Source organism: Anser anser, assembly GCF_964211835.1.
Source record: "Anser anser genome assembly, chromosome: 3".
Classification (NCBI taxonomy): Eukaryota; Metazoa; Chordata; class Aves; order Anseriformes; family Anatidae; genus Anser; species Anser anser.
This window is the reverse complement of record NC_139722.1, coordinates 1831882-1847754: the sequence shown is the minus strand read 5'-3', so window position 1 is coordinate 1847754 and position 15873 is coordinate 1831882. Positions and strand designations below refer to the sequence as shown.

General features: G+C 52.3%; 2 protein-coding genes across 5 annotated transcripts in view; one reads left to right on the top strand and one right to left on the bottom strand.

Annotated features, from left to right (window-relative positions):
- The window catches only part of ZNF395 (zinc finger protein 395), a 251888-nt gene that overhangs the window by 40360 nt on the left and 195655 nt on the right, over window positions 1-15873 (bottom strand). The gene's annotated exons all lie outside the window — the stretch shown is intronic.
- NCOA1 (nuclear receptor coactivator 1) overlaps window positions 13792-15873 on the top strand; it is a 166414-nt gene continuing 164332 nt past the window's right edge. For all 4 annotated transcript variants that reach the window (XM_083831157.1, XM_083831154.1, XM_083831159.1 and 1 more), the window contains exon 1: window positions 13792-14231. The gene's annotated coding sequence lies outside the window, so the exon portion shown is untranslated. The remainder of the gene's footprint in view (window positions 14232-15873) is intronic.

The window sequence follows — 15873 nt, the reverse complement described above, 5'->3', positions numbered from 1 at the left end:
CAGCACCATGGTGCACGCGATGCGGCCGGCAGAGCTGGGGCAGGCGAGAGGGCAGCACAGGGTGAAAGAGGCTCCAGAATCCAGAAAAAGTCCTGCAAAAACTTCGCTGAAAATGATAATTGCTTTTATGAGAGCTGCCAAGGATCCGTTGGCAAGGGACTGAAAATGAGGCAGAATAAAAGAGGAAAGGGAACAGCGCAGAGAATAAATTAATAGTGGGAGTGGAGCCTTTTCACATTTAATTCTCATTTAAAATTTGCTGTTAGAAGCGGCTGTATTTCGAGGGGAATTCATTGATAGTGACACTTCACACTTTTTTCTGCGACAAGAGGATCGAAACCGCTCGCCCTTGCCACATCCTTATGGGAAAGGTAAATAAAATTATCCCCCTTTCAACCCCAGGTTGTGAGGGCAAAGCCTGGGTTGGCTTGGTGGGCCAAGGAGGTCGGGGTGTTGGGGATTCGCAGCAGTTTGCACCCTCTGATGGCTGAACTGCCGTCCCCAGGGCTCGTCGACAGGCATGAGGAGGAGCCAGGAGAGGAGCTAAGGAAATCCGAACTCCCGCTCCGTGCTGCGGGCAAAACTCCCACTGATTTCAGTGGAAATGGGGATCCCGTGCCCCCGTCACCACCCTGCTCCCGCAGGGCCCAGTCCAGCATCCTCTGTGAACTGGTCCCAGTGCTTCAGAGGGGCCCGGGTGGGGAGGTGGCAGCTTTGCTTTCCCCATTGCTGTCACCCCTTTGTGGACCCGGACCCAGCGGGGAGAGCCCAGGCCGGGGCCCCCAGGGTGCTGCCGGGCCCGGAGCCCCCGTGCTGTGAGGAGAGGCTGCGAGAGCTGGGGCTGCTCGGCCTGGAGCAGAGGAGGCTCCGGGGGAGCTCCCCCATGGCCGTCAGGACCCGCAGGGAGGTGCGGAGAGGCCGGAGCCGGGCTCTGCTCGGCGGTGCCCAGGGCCGGGCCCAGAGGCCCCGGGCCCAGCCCGGAGCCCCGGCGGCTCCCCCTGCCCCTCAGGCAGCACCGCTGGGCCGGGCGGGCGCCGGAGCCCCAAATACCAGCCGAGCTCTGGCGGCAGCATCAATGAGCAGCCCAAAGATTCCTTCACAGCAAGGCGCTTTCTCTTTCGGCCTAAAATTTCAGGATTTCCTTGTCATTCTCCTGTGGGTCACGCAGCCCAGACGCCGCAGGCGGTGACGGAGGCTGCCCTTTGCATGTGTTGTTTAGTGGCATCCGCTTGTCTCCTGACTGTACCCAGCACGACGGTGTCTAGGGATGCCAAAAGAAAAATCCAAAGGGAAAATCTAAAACCAGGGCTCGGACACTCCGTTGTTTCTAATCTGCAGGATGTTCCTTTTCCATGGCACTAATGATTTTAAATACCCAAGCCTGCTGGCCCGTCGGCTGCTGATGACCCAGCCCCATCACCTGTGGACTCGGCGATGCTGTGGTTCATGTCGGATTGCTGAGGGTGACACAAACCACGTCCCAACATAAATCAGGACATTTCCTAGCTGTTTTTTTTCCTTAGGGTCCCAAGAAGCATCCTGAAAGCCTGGGATAAAGAGGATGGAGTTATGCTGACCCCACTGGCCTCCTTTAACCATGATATCCATTAGGTGATGTGAAAGGGCTGGCACTCTCTCCTTGGCTCCCGCCTGTTAGCATGCAGCCCCCAGCCTGTTTTTTACCCCAAAAAAGGGACAACCCCCCCCAATCACCAGTGGAAATGCCCTGTTAGGGTTGCTGTGAGGTTGTGCTGTCCGCTTGCCAGCGGAGCATCCCCCCAGACCGGCCCTGTGGAAGCAGCCCTGGCCTGAGAGATTTGGGCATTTTTTAGCATTTTGCAAATGCCCACCAGCAGCTAACATGCCTGGGTTGTAAAACCCAATTTTTTATTTTTATTTTTTTTGTCTTAGCATTATTTATATATATATACATATACATATATATAATATAATATACAAAAGCATAGATTGTCTTAGCAAAATGGCAAGGTGTGTGACCTGTGTGATGCTGAGAGCGGACAGAGCACTGACCTGTGAACTATGAACTCCTGGCGATCTTACCAACACAGGTTGGCTTATGAGCTGAAATCACATCAGTACAGAGCCTTTTATATTAGCACAGCACCCCTGCTCTTGAGCTTTGCACTAACAAATGCTAAAATCCTCTGCCTGGGTGAGGTCTGCCAAGCAGCGTAGATGGTCCCAGACTGACGGCGCTAAATGTAGATGGTCCCGAAGAGCGGCTTGGGCAAAGCTTTGGTTCATTCCCATTCGTGCAGCCTGGCAGCACTAAACCAACAACTTAAATATCAGCACTACCAGATAATTCTGCAGGTAATGCAGTGTTCGCTTCATGGGAGGCAGGGAAATCAAGGAACTTGAAGAAAAGCAGCAAAACTCAGTGAAACTGGCGCTAGGCAAAGAGCAGATCCATGCGCTGGACCTGGAAATGCCATGTGTGTTGCATTGCTGTTAGCTGCAGGGAAACGAAGAGGATTTGGGCATGAAAAGCTGCAAGTAGCTTTTGTACACTGAGCTTCCTGCTGCCGGGATTTCCGTATCTCTTGTCATGCATTGACTTGGATCTTAGGGATGAGGTTTTAACACCTGAACCTGTTCCCAGTGCCAGCACGTTTGATAATGCAGATAATCATAGAGTCCTGGAATGGTTTGGGTTGGAGGGGACCTTCCAGATCACCTGGTTGGCCTCAGGGAGAGGGAACCAGCACTTCTGTGAGTAAACACTGGGATTTTAGGGTTTGTAAGGCATCATGTCCCCATACACCCACTAAACAAAGAAGAGCAGTAAACAGGATCACTCAGAGGGGGAAAACTGAAAGTCCTGTTCCTCTGACCTCCAGTCCCATCTCCAACTTCCCTGTACTTTTGGCAACGCTGCTACAATCAGGTGGCAAAGACATGGGTGCAGCTTGGCTGCATGTGCTTACAGAGGAGCTTTGAGGCAAGCCAGGCACCCTGCCTCCCTCACTGGCTTGTTTCCACTTCGAATTCAGCAACTGGAGAACTATTATTGGATATTTCATACATAGCAGATGGCTCTGCATTTGCTGAATCCTAAATGAAAATCACTAAGCCAGCAAGAAAATAATATTCCATTTTTCACTGCCCTTGGACTTGCTGCGGTCTCTCTGGGAAGAAAGCAGAGCTTCCCCGGGGAGGCCAGCCTCACAATTCAAGAAGCACAGCGATGGCGAGAACAAAAGGGAGGGAAGAAATAATAAGTATTTCTGGGACGTGAAATGTTAGATTAATTTGTCATCTGCATGGGCAGAGCGAGGGCTGCATGGCTGCAGCAGCAGCGCTTCTCTGATGTAGAAGATCAAGTACAACGATGAGAAATGAAGCCTCTGCGGGAACAGGGAGGTTGAGTTTTATTTTAAAAAAAAAAAGGAAACCAACAAGAAAGAAGGTGAGAGGTGTCAGGGAGAAGCCCTGACACACAGGAAAGTTTTTTCCCAGAGCTAAGAAGCAGCACTGCAGAACCATGTGTTTTCTCATCACCTTTCACTTTTCTGCCAGGATCTTAAAGCGCCGTGCAAAAACAAACTACGCTTTGCAGTCCGGTATTTTGGGAAGTATTGTTCGCAGACACAGCAGACTTCGGTTCAGCACCATCCTCAGGCTGCCGAGTCCTGTCCACAGCATCCATTGTCCACATCACCGGACCCCAGCCCCGTCCTTCCAACACAAAACCTGCCCAAATTCCGTGAGTGCATCCCCCAGCCCTTTACAACAAGACAACACCACGAGGAAAATCTCTTCCCTCGCTGAGCACAACTCAAAGAGCCTCCCAGCAGGGCACAAGGACATGCACACGGGTGGGCATGGCAAAGCCCTGATGACCCAAGCCCTCTAATTGCAATTTTGGTGACTTCCTCTGCCGTAATTCTCCAGCACCAGAATGTCCCGGATTATCCCAAAGCGTCTTCATTAAGATGGCTTAATGGTTGCACAAGACTTTGGGGCAAATAAGTAACCAATGTAGGGACATTTCCAAATGTGTGGTGTTGGGTTTATAATCCAAATTTTATCTGCTGTGTTGCGGTCTACTTAATTTTTACTTTTTAGGCCAATGTCGATGTGCAGGTTCCTGTGCGGAGGTGCTATGTCAGTAGTGGGAGTGCCTCTGGCTTTTTTTACAGCATTTTCTTTGTCTTTTCAGCAGGGCAAGCCCTGCAAACGAGGCCCATCCAGGACAAGAGTGTGCTTTCTAAGAAGCCAATCGACAGCCAATCGATTTTTCCATCAGTGGGGTTACCCCAGCCAGCTTTTCCCGAGGAGAAAGAGGACGATGCGTGACTTCCAAAAGCATCTCACCTCCTCCCAGGCTGGTGGTGGTAAGTGCTGCCTGATTTGTTTGTAAGGGCAGGGCCAAAACCACTAATAAAACTTGCATTCAAAAAAATTGAATGAAGAAGTGGAAACTCTCCATAAAAACAAAGAATTGCTTTATGGCCCCTCTGGGCTTTCCTTCTTTTTCTCTTCCTATTCTCCACTTCTGTTGTTGTTGCAATTTTTCTCATTTACTGTGTTTTCTTCGGAACAGTTTCCTTCCCTCTGCTTCTTTAAAATGCTCTCAGTGAGACACACGTCTTCTCTGCCTGACCTTTAAGCCTTCGTATTTCTCCCTGTATCCACCACGTCTCCACCAGCACAGCACCCAAACACCTCCCGGTCATTTCCAAATCCACCCGTACAGTACCCCTACGGAAGAGAAATTCTGTTTTCCCACTTCGCAGACAGAGGTGCGAGGCCCCGGACATCGCATGCTTGCTTTCTGCACCACTAAGGTCTCTCCTTCCCTCTTTCTGCGTCGTCGTGTCGTGGTTTTCCCCTTTCCCTCGATGTCCTAACAGCGGCCGGTCTGTAGGAACTTGGGTCAGGGCACAGCTGGAGCCGGCAGCAGGACAGTAGCTGCAATCCTGCCCCAAAATGCGGCTAGGAGACAAAAAGTACAAATAAACCTCGGGTTTTCACCTTTCATCCAACATTACAGCAACGTGTAATTCTGCAGCGGGTCTAGTTTTTAACGCATTGATTAAAAACCCGATTGGGAAAGGGCAGTAAGGATAGGATGCTCAGGCGACGTGCTGTTATCTACGTTGGGGAACAGGCAGACAGGAGGCGACCGGATAAAACTATTCAGAATATTAGACAACCTGTGAAGACAATCCCATGTCATTTTGATAGAACAGAGGCTGACGCTGAGGCCTGAAGGGGGCAACGCCAGGGTGCTGAGCCACCTGCAGCACCGCCGGGGCTTTGGGTGACCAGCTTTCGAAAAGCCTGCTGGATTTCTAGCTTCATAAAAAAGATTTCTTGCTGGGACTCAAGCCATGATTCTGCTCCAGGGGTCCCACATGAGACAGCTTGGTGTGTATTTTACCCCTTCAACACGTGCACAAGAGGCATTACGCACGGGGGGGGCAGCTGTTTGAGGTGACCCCCACCGCAGTGGATGCACCGAGCTCCCATCCCACGTGTCCCATACCCAGCGATCCCGAACTGCCTGGCGGTGCCCCGTTATCGTCGCCTCATTGGGAGCACCAGATTTTTCAGGCTTGCCTTTCAGTGGGACCTATTTAATCCCGTTTTTCCGCAGTGCATTGCTAGAGCTATCAGTTCACGTTACCAATCTATTGAGCTGTAATATTGAGTAACCATAGCGACTGGGAAATCTTTTGGGGTAATGCGAATGCAGCCTGCCCATACAGGCGTGATTTGGCAGCCACCCTTTCTGTATGCATCATCTTAGCTCGCACGGCTCCTAATATCATGGTCCCATTTCATTTCCAGGATTGGAACTTAAAATCAACCTGGACACCAGTTTTTAGATAATATATGTTTATGGCGAGAGGTATTTTTGTGGTATGAGATCATTACTGGGAGAGCCTCCTGTGCCGTCAACAGCAAACAGCTGCAGTTGGGTACAAGCATCAGTGATGCTAACATTGTTCTCCGGTTAATCCTTTTTCTTGCAAAAGAAAATAGACATTTCTCATACTCTTTCCTTATTCTATGATCCCAATATGACGCTGTTAAAGTTTCCTTTGATCCCTAAACCTGCCTGTCACTGCCGTGTGGCACCTCCTCGTTTCGGCAGCTACCGGTTGGAGTTTCCCTGCCGAAGGAGTTAAAAACTTTGGGCTCATAAAGCAGGATTGCTTCGGCCTCTCGCAGTGCTGTACACCGTTACACCCAGCCCAGCCTGTTGCCTATGCTGTAAATATTTCCTTTACTTCAGGGCCACGTTTCTGCTGGACTTTGCCTCTGAGAAAAAGGAAATTATTTTTTTTTTTGCGTGTGTGCGGTGGAACAGCGGGACACCCTGCTGCCTCGTTGCCACAGAGGGGAAGCCTTGCATTGCTGAAACGAAAGGTTTCTCCTTTCTCAGGAAGGATCCCTGGTTCCACAAGAAAAGGGCTGTGATCTGAGCACGTCTCATTCCCGGTTTCTGTTTCCACTCCGCTCTGGGATTTTACGTTTGGTTTAACCTCAGGGTGTGGTGTTCTCCCTTCGCATCGCTCAGGTCACTCAGAAATCCAGGCCCCCTCACAATTCGTCTCATTTACATGAATTCGACCATCCAGAACATGGACAGCCTCTCCGAGCCAGGTTGTTATCATTTGTAACCCCCACACAGGGCCCTCATGAAGTCAAAAAGCGGGTGCCAGCACCCCAAATTTCACAGTGTCGGGGATCCCTCACAACAGCTTGCTGCAGAAGGGGTTATGGTGATCACTAGCAGGAGGCACACACAGCAGCAGGGACACTTGTCACGTTTGAAGCTGGAATCGCCTTCAAATGGGATCTACTTTCCCTGCCCTCGCTCTGCTCCGGTTCCTTTCTTGCTCCTGACTTCAGCCACAGCAGCTGACCAACAAGGAAAGTTATTAAATTTGCACAAAGGAGGAAAGAAAAGAAACCAAAGCAGAGGAAAACAACACGAATACGCTCTGGCTCCTCATTCCTCTGTGCTACCTGTGGAGGACAAAATGGAGAATATTTTTTTTCGTGATCTGTAAATTTCAGGTTGTGACAAGGGCGCCCATTTCCCCTTTGTACTTCGCTGATTTGGTATGACAAAGAAGTCATCCCATTTCACTACAAGCACTGCTTCCCATTTATCCTGCAAATCGTGCTCCTAAAGCACCACCTTTACCTCTTTCTTCTCTCCTTGATTGCTTCCCCTGTTTTTTCTTGCATTTCTAATCACTTCTGGTGCGCCTGTTATCCAGGTTAAAGCATCTGCCTCTGCGGGAGGCTGCGGTACAAGTAAGGACCTAATTAACCGCACAGGATTTCGCTGAGGCATCTCTGGGGGATAACAAGAGTACCCAGGATAATTCATAACAGAGGTCAACAACGTTTTTTGGGGAAAAAAAACCATATTTTATTTTTCCTTCCACCTCATGCTTTGAGGTGCAGCACTGCTCCTAGGGGTTAGGCAATGGGGTGGATTTGGTGTTACGCCTCCCTGGATGGGGATGGACACGACGGAAAGCCGGTGCTTGCCGTGGTGGTATCAGCCCCGTGGTGGCACCCGTCGTGTTGTGAGAGCCCAAATCAGTGGGGAAGTTGCTGTCGTGGCATCGGCCCTCTTCTCCTTTCCCTAACGCACAGGGGGGGAAGGGAGAGGGAGGCGTAGGAGCAGGAATCTGGTGTCGAGTGCTGTCGGAGACAAAGGAGTGAAGGAGACGGACTGACAGATCTGTCGAGCTGCGGCAATTCTTGTGTGCCTCACGGAGCTGCTCATGGGTTTAAAAGTAAGCACTTAAGTGCCTATTGGCTGCACGAGGGCTTTAGTGCTCTTCAAACTAGTGAAGCAGACGATACTTCAAAGGCATCAAAAGTAGGTTAAGGGAAGTATTTCGCAGACCGAGTAGACATCTGAATAAAACTGACAGTCTTTAAGTGCAGATGAGTAAATAGAGGGAGTTCTCAGTGGGATCAGCTCGGTAGGGTTACGGAACAGCTCTGGTTTATTCCCTATTCAGTGCCTGGTCTCGCCGGCGTGATTGCCAAAAAAGGACAAGTTACACCAACTCTGATGGGAGTTATCACGCCACTTACACGCAGGCTGCAACGATCAATATATTTTTTTTAACACACACAAAAAAAAGTCAGAAACAAACAAAAATCCTTTCAGGAAGGAACATGAAAATACTCTCTCCTATTTCCAGTATTATCCAATTAGCCAAGCGCATTACAAGCAGAGCTGAATCTCAAATATTGCCTGCTGAGAACGGCAGAACTGTGGCGCTGGCACCTACCTGGCCTGATCCTGCACAGCTCTGCGGGACCTGGTACCTGCACCGGGCTGAAAGGAGCTCTTTAGCCCTTGCCCCTTAACCCTTAATCAATACGAAACACCACCGTAGCCTCTGATTTAAGAAGTCCACTTTAAAGGGCTCGGAAGCATATTGAAATGCATTTTAAATTACGTTGTACTTCTGTGATTAGTAATACTTGAGATGACTAAAACCGAAAAAGTGCATTTCCCCACCCCCTTTTTCATCTGAGCCTTTTGCTCAGATGAGATAAGGAAATGAGGTTACTTGATTTCCCTTTAGAGTTTATAATCAGCCACACTATTTTAATAAATTTCCTTTAGTTCCACTTTCTGTTTCTTAAATGCTAGCACAATGCGGCCGTGTTTTGGTTGCAGGCTCCATGGGGAGATGTTCCAAATGTCAACAAACACGATCACCACAATTTTTTTTTTTTCATTATTATTATTTTTCTAAATGTCATGGAATAGGCCTACCAACGCGAAGTTTTGTAAACCTTTTTCAAAGTAATTTAATTTCTGGCCTTAACGTTGGGCATTAAAAACCGGCTTTTAAAAACCACTCCTAACTAGCTCGAGCAAACTTTCAAGCCGTAAGAGCGGGATCCACGAAATCTGCCCCAGGAATCCGTCAGCAAGAAGCGCTACGCCTGGTAGTAAATTTTTGCAAAGCCTGGTATTCCTTGTGGCAGCAAATATATAGTCTTGGCATCGCTGATTTCAAATCAACGAGGTTCTGTGTAAGCGTGTCTTCCAAAATGAGTATACCCACACGTAACAGGCAGTATTTCTTCTGCTCAGCGCAACGTTACAGCCTCCTTTTTGTGACCAGCTGTGTCATTAACTTGTCCAGTGTCATGAGGAATGGCATATTTACCCTGTTAAAGATAGCAATTAATAACAGTTACAATAATAACTTCAGTTAAGTACATAAATATAAACACGTTATTAATCATTAACAGAAATCGGCCCATTCATAATGCTTCAGAGCTCTCTGGGAGGGGAACTGTAGGCAACAGATTTCCTCTATATTTTAAAGTTGGTGCCTTGTTCTCCATCTTTATTAAACAAAAAAAGTGATTGTTTAGGAAAAAATCTGTCGCTATTTTGCATGGCTGTCCCTCTTTGACACCATCTGTGGTCAGATTAAATGCTGAGATCTGAATCAACATCTCCGCGTTTAATCTCCTGTTGATATTTCTGTAGATGGAGAGGTAAAAAAAAAAAAAAAAAAAAAAGATTACAGGGAGCTGGCCGCTTGTACAAGTTTGAGTTATGCCAGCACAATCTTAATGAATTTCTTAAGTCAAATGTAATTATGAGCCTGGAATGTGGAAGCATACATTTTTGCTCTGTGAGGGCTAATAAAAACACAAAAGCTTTCTGTGTGGTTCGGCATGGCAGAAGAAGTGCTTTGCAACATACCCCCGGACCCTGGGCAGCTTCTGAAGCAGGGATTGAAGTACGCTGAGTTTCCTGCAGGACACGAAGTGTTTTCCTCCGAATTGTTTACAATTTGCTCTCTGCTGTGCCTGCGCTCGGAGCCGATACCATAAAAAGCCACCGACAAACCCAAAGCGGTTCCTCTGCAGCCAGGAAGGCAGGGGAAACGTGCGCGGGGGGCTTCGCTCCTGGCGGGCAATAAAAGCCCCAGCAAAGTTCCAAACCGCACGCTCCTGCCTTTGCATCGAGCGTAAAATAGGTCAGGGCAGAGAGAGGCTGTGGCTTTAAGCATTGCCCGGCCTGAGCCAGATTATCATTAGGTTACGTAAGTGCTGATGAGCTGCTTTTCATTAAGGCTTCCCCAGCGAGCGGGGCTGCCTCCACCAACCATCCCGGGCAAGGATTTCCTCCCCGGAGCTCTGCAGCCAGGCCACGGTGCTCGCATCGGCTGGCACGGGCTGGACGCGAAACCATTCACTCACCTGCACGAGGCTGGGCATTAATTTTGTCTGCAGCCCGTCTGTAAGGTCGTTTAAGTTAAGGGGTACGGAAAAGGTGTTAAAGCAGGGTGTTGAAAGCGTCCTGCTCTCGGTTCTCAGCACAGTGCACGCTCTGCTGAGTAGAAAGCCAAACCTTCGTACCCTGTGGAGGTCTGAAACACCAGCAAAAAGGCTGTCACACAGGAAATGATGGCCCAACGTTGCAGTAAATACATAGAGCACCTGCACCTGAGACCTTGGAAGGGGGGAGAAAACTTAGAACAAAGCAGGTTTCGGTCGTATTCTTGTACCCACGTGCGCAGAGGCGCCAAGCGGTGCCCAGGCAGTCCCAGCAGCCTTCAGGCACCAAGGTGCTTGTGCCTGGGGCTCTGCCTCATCTTGCAATGAGCTGGATATTCATCCTCAGGTCTCGGTTCTCCTTCCACATGTGAGATTTTACCATGTTTTAGTAGCTGGTAGCGACGTTTCACCCCGTGGGGACACCTACCCCCAGGTCGCCAGGCTCCCTGCAGCTACACCCACGCTGCAATCGCTGCGACCTGCTGGCCCAGATGCCATCATCGAATACCGCTCTTGTACCCTTCTGCCATTTGTTCCTGCTGCTGCCACACCCAGCATTCTTGTTCAACCCCCACTTGGACCAATTTTACCATTTCTGCTACCTTTTTAGTGAATAAGCAAGTCAGTAGTAAGGGGGGAGCTCTGCGCGCACCGGGGGCTCAGCATGAAACAGAATCAAGCCCATATTCAGAAAGTATGCAGAGCTCTAAAGAACCGTGCTCGCCCTAAATGCTTGCAACACCACCATCAAAGAAAATATTTATTACTTATTACAACGCTGAATTTGGCCAAGAAGCTTTTAAACTCCCTACGCTTAAAGTTACCTTCTTGGGTTAACGACTGTATGGTGGCTGCTTGTGACTTACAAGAAACTCTTAAAATAGCCTGCTTTGTAAACCGAAATAAAGCCTGAAAATGGACTTTAGTCCAAGTGAATTGTATGGAAAAAGAGGCTGCTGGTGACAGCATAACACAGAGGGAACACGACAAGCAGAAAGCCTCGGCGCTGGTTTGGTTGGCGATTCCACTGCTCACTCGTTGCCTGACCTCCACTTCAACCTCTTAAACACTGCTGTGTAAATGTAACATGAAGATAATCATATCATCTTGTTTTACAAAGTGCTTGGGCTGGAAAGATCTAACAAGAGTGAATTATTTGTCATTTGCAGTCAGTTGGAAATTAAAACTGCTCTCAGATAAAGCCTCACCCAACGCGGTCTCACTTACCTGGTAGGGGAGGCCTTTGTTTCGGATTTAATTCTAGGAAGTTTTAATGTAATTTCATTCTACTGATGGATTTCATTTTTGCCATGTGTATTTCAATGAGACATTTAATCCCTTCCATAATGCGTTTTGAAGTCTCATTCATTTAAATTGTCACAGCCTGACAGCGCTGTAATGTACTTAAAAATGGCATTGTTTATACCCGCATTCCATTTAAAAATTAACTTGCAGATTAAAGTAATAAAAATGGCTTTATCCTTCTCAGTGTTAATATCACTGAAAACTTAAAAACGCCCCGACTGCCTGAGATCAGCTCATATATTCCTTCCTCCTGAGGAATTAATGGAGGGGAATATTCTAACATCGAGCTCTGCGACTTGGTATTAGTCGGGAAGGCTGAGCGTTTTCTGCCTGAGTAAAAGCGAAGTGGGCACAGCCTGCAGAGGCAGTGGAGAGCTGGCAATTCAGGAAAAGCCAGGGACTTTTACACAGCTTCCTGCCCCTGCTGCTGTCACGAAGGGAGCAGGACCAGGAGGAATCTGGTAGCACTTCCACCTAGATGTGTTGCAACAAAGGGTCATGCAGCAGCATGCAGCGGCAGCTAGTGTTGCCTCAGCCCCTGTGAAGTATGCAATTAAAGGGGAATCAGGAGTATTCCTCCGTAACCTCGCAGGCAGCGTGGGTTCTGCAGCGGGGAATTTGTTCTGGGTGCACGATCACGGGTCGCTACTTTTCTTAGCATTTTCCTTCACTCTTTTCCCACTTATTTCAATGCTTTCATTTACACATACAGGCCCGAAATCCTTTAAAAAAAATCATTAATTACTTGCCTAGCTTAAGGTGGACGAAATACACAGCCTTTTAGATACAAATATACCTGCAGATAATCGTGCTGGTATGAATTAGCCCATAAAAAGTCCTCTTGATGCCCAAATGAGGGAAAACAACAAACACGATCAATGTCCCCCGGCCCTTTACCTTCCAAAGAGTTAATTCAGGCTCAGCCTGCCCATCCTGTTCAAGAGATAATGAGGCAGTTATGAAATGCACGCCTGCACAGGGGTTTTCCCCTTGGGAAGCAGAAAACCTCCGAGGTAACCATGCGGGTCCCCCCAAAAAGAAGCCGAAATCCGGATCAGACGTCGATGGGGGTGACTACGCCGGGTGGATTTGCGATCTTGTGCGTTTGACTGGGCCTTTCAAGGCCAATTTGTTTTGTTGTAACAAATGCACTCTCAAGCCCCTGGGGAATAAAGAGCCCCCACAGAGGAAAATGAGCCACCTGAAGCTCTGGTTTATTTTAACCATTCAACCCATCGAGTTGTTTTGCCTCGTGACACGTAAGGTGTTCGGGGATTTCACAGCTCCACAGAGACGATGAATAATGTAACACCACACAGCCTGGATGCGATAAAACAGTTGATAGAGCAATTGCGGCTCTTCCACTTGCAGCACTTTTACGTGGAAATAGCAGAAAATGCTGCCGACGAGACCCAGCGCGGGGAGGCCTGCGCGGGGCTGCCTGTCACTCCGTACCCCTCAGTGAACTTTTTTGTTTCAGTGCCAACTGAAAATAAGACGTATTTCGGAGCTTTGGCTGCCTCGGAGGAGAGCAACGCTAACGCAAGACGTAGGGCGGCCTTCCTTTAGCTCTTCCTTGAAGCCTCCGCAGGGGAGGCGAGTGGGAAACCCAACCCGACAGGTGACTTGTGGCACAAAATGCCTCCGCTCCGCCACGGCGCTGGCGAGCAGGAGGGAACCGCGAGCCTTCGCGAGGCCGTGGTGCTAATGGAGGCCGAGGCCGTGCTGGGTGGGCACGCGGAGACCGAGGCGGTTGAGCCTCACGCCAGTGAATATGTACCGGAGGATGGTTTATAGTGGTGGAGCAGACGGAGGCAGCGAGGCACCGGAGCCACACACAGAGCTGCACCCAGCCCCACAGCGACATGGGTGACACAGCCAGAGGGCTGCCGGCCTCTGCGCCTCCCTCGGAGCCCCCCACCCGCTGCGGGCAGGCCCCGGCCGCCCCCTAGGCTGCTAAGATGGCGCCTGCCTCCCCCTTTCCCCCCTTCCCACAGCGGAGAGGAGCCTCCTGGAGGCGGCCTCCCCCCACCACCCCCCGGCCACCGCCGCCTCGCAGCCCGGCCTCCGGGCCTCGCCGCGCCGCCATGGGGCGGGGGGCGGCGGGGAGGGGGAGGGAAGATGGCGGCTGAGGGAGGAGAGGGAGGAGGAGGAGAGGAGGAGGAGGAGGAGGAGAGGAGGAGAGGAGGAGAGGAGGAGGCGGCTTCCACCGACACCGCCCCCCTCGTCCTCCGTGCCCGGCTCCGCCCCGTCCCGCCGGGAGGGCGAGCGAGCGGAGCCCCGCAGCCTCCAGCGCGCCGCCGAGGCAAGGGGCCCCGGGTGCCCGGGAGCCCCGCAGCGGGGGAACCGGGGCCCCCAGCAGCAGCAGCAGCAGCAGCCTCAGCCTCCCTCCCTCCCTCCATTCCTCCTCCTTCCTCCTCCTCGTCCTCACAGCTCCCAGCCTCCGCCAGCCGAGCCACAGCCTCCCCCCCCCCCCCCGGGGCCGCCCCCGCCGTCTCTCGGCCGGGGGAGTCGCTGTCGCCTTGAGCGACCGGCGGGGGTGGTGGTGGTGGTGGTGGTGGGGAAGGGAAGAGAGAGGCCGGAGGCTGCTGTCACCCGGGCAGCGGCGGCAGGTGAGCGGCGGCGGCGGCGGAGGGGAAGGCGGGGAGGGAGGCCGGAGGAGGGAGGCCGGGAGGGAGGGACGGAGGCCGGGGCACGCCGCTGCCCCGCCGCGCAGGCGGGGGTGTGTCGGTTGGGGGGGGGGGGGACGGCCCCTCCGCAGCCCCCCGGCCTCCGGGGAGGTACAGCTGTCATGGCCGGGATGGGGGGGGTGAAAGAAGGGGGGAGGACGGCGACGGTGGAGGCACGGCCTCCCCCTGCCCCCCCCCCCCCCCCCCACCCGGGGCTGCTATGGCGGCTGGGGGGGGCCCCCCGATATCCACGGGGGGGTGGGGTGGGGGGGGGCTGTGAGGCCGCGAGCCTCCCCCCCCCCCTCCAAACACACCCCCCCTCCCTTTCTCTTTTTTTTTTTTTTTTTAAATAATTCTTAATTTTTGAAAGTTGATTCAAATAAAGTGGAAAAGCAGTTTGCAGCGCTCGTGCCCCCCCCCCCTCCCCACACCCCTACCCCCCCTCCCCACACCCACCCCCCCCCCGACCTCCTCCCCTCCACCGACCTCCTCCCCCGATCCTCCACGTCCCGGGGAAAGATGGCTGAAGGGAAAAGGAGGGCGCCGGCCTCCGGGGGGGGGGGGGTGGCTCGGACCCCCCCTCGGGGAGGCCGCGGGGCTCGGCGGCGCTGCTGGCGGTGACAGCTCTTTGTTCGCCCGGCGCATCTTCCTCAAACCAACCCCCCCAGCCCCAATCGCCTCCTGCACCCCCCCCCCACCAAGGCTGCCCCCCCCCCCCCGGGCCTCCTTCCCCTCCCGGAGGTTTTTCGGGCGAGGGAGTTGGGCGCCGGTGAGGTTTGGGGGGTCGGGGGAGGCTGGAGGTGGCGAGGAGGTAGCGAGGAGGTAGCGGGGGGGCTTTTGGTGTGATTTCAGTGGGAAACGGGTCAAGTGCTGCGCGCTCGGTTTTGGGGGGGAAACAGCCGGCTCGCCCCGGGGAGGGTGCGAAGGGGGCGCAGCGACTTGGGGTGCCCATCGCCCGCTGCCGGCACCCGCCGCGGCCCAAACCTCCCTCGGCCGCCTCCGTGCCTCCCGCAGAGGCCGGCAGCGGGTTGCGAGCGGTCCCGAATATCTGCGGGAGGCAGCCGGGGTTGCCCCCGGCCGGGTTCGGGGGTCTCGCCGGGGGAAGATGACATTTCGCGGCAGAAAATCCGTGGCGGAAAAGCCGTTTCCTTCCGACGGAGGCTGGCGGAGGCGCTGAAATCCTCCAGTTTCCTAGGTGCGCTTTGACCTTTCAGCGGCTGCGAAGTGGGTCACGGCCGCGTTCGCTCTGCGATGCTCTCCCGGGTTTGCGCCCCCAAAGATCCCGTTTTTTGGGGGGGGCGGGAAGGTGTGGGGGGGGAGCTCCCTGCGGGCCGCCCTTTCGGTCCCCCGGGAGCTCGATCGGCGTACGGTAGATACCCAATTTTCACTACCCAAATAGGGCATAGCCAAAAAAAGAGTGACACAGCAAAGTATATTGTAACTGGAAATTCGGACTCGTGTGGGTGGTGCTTGCACGTTCCTTAGCCTGTCTCAGGGCTCGTATTCTTTGTGTTGCTGGTTTAATCTGAAAAAAAGACCTGGTTTGTGTGGGCTGGCAGGATATACATATATATGCGTGTGCGTG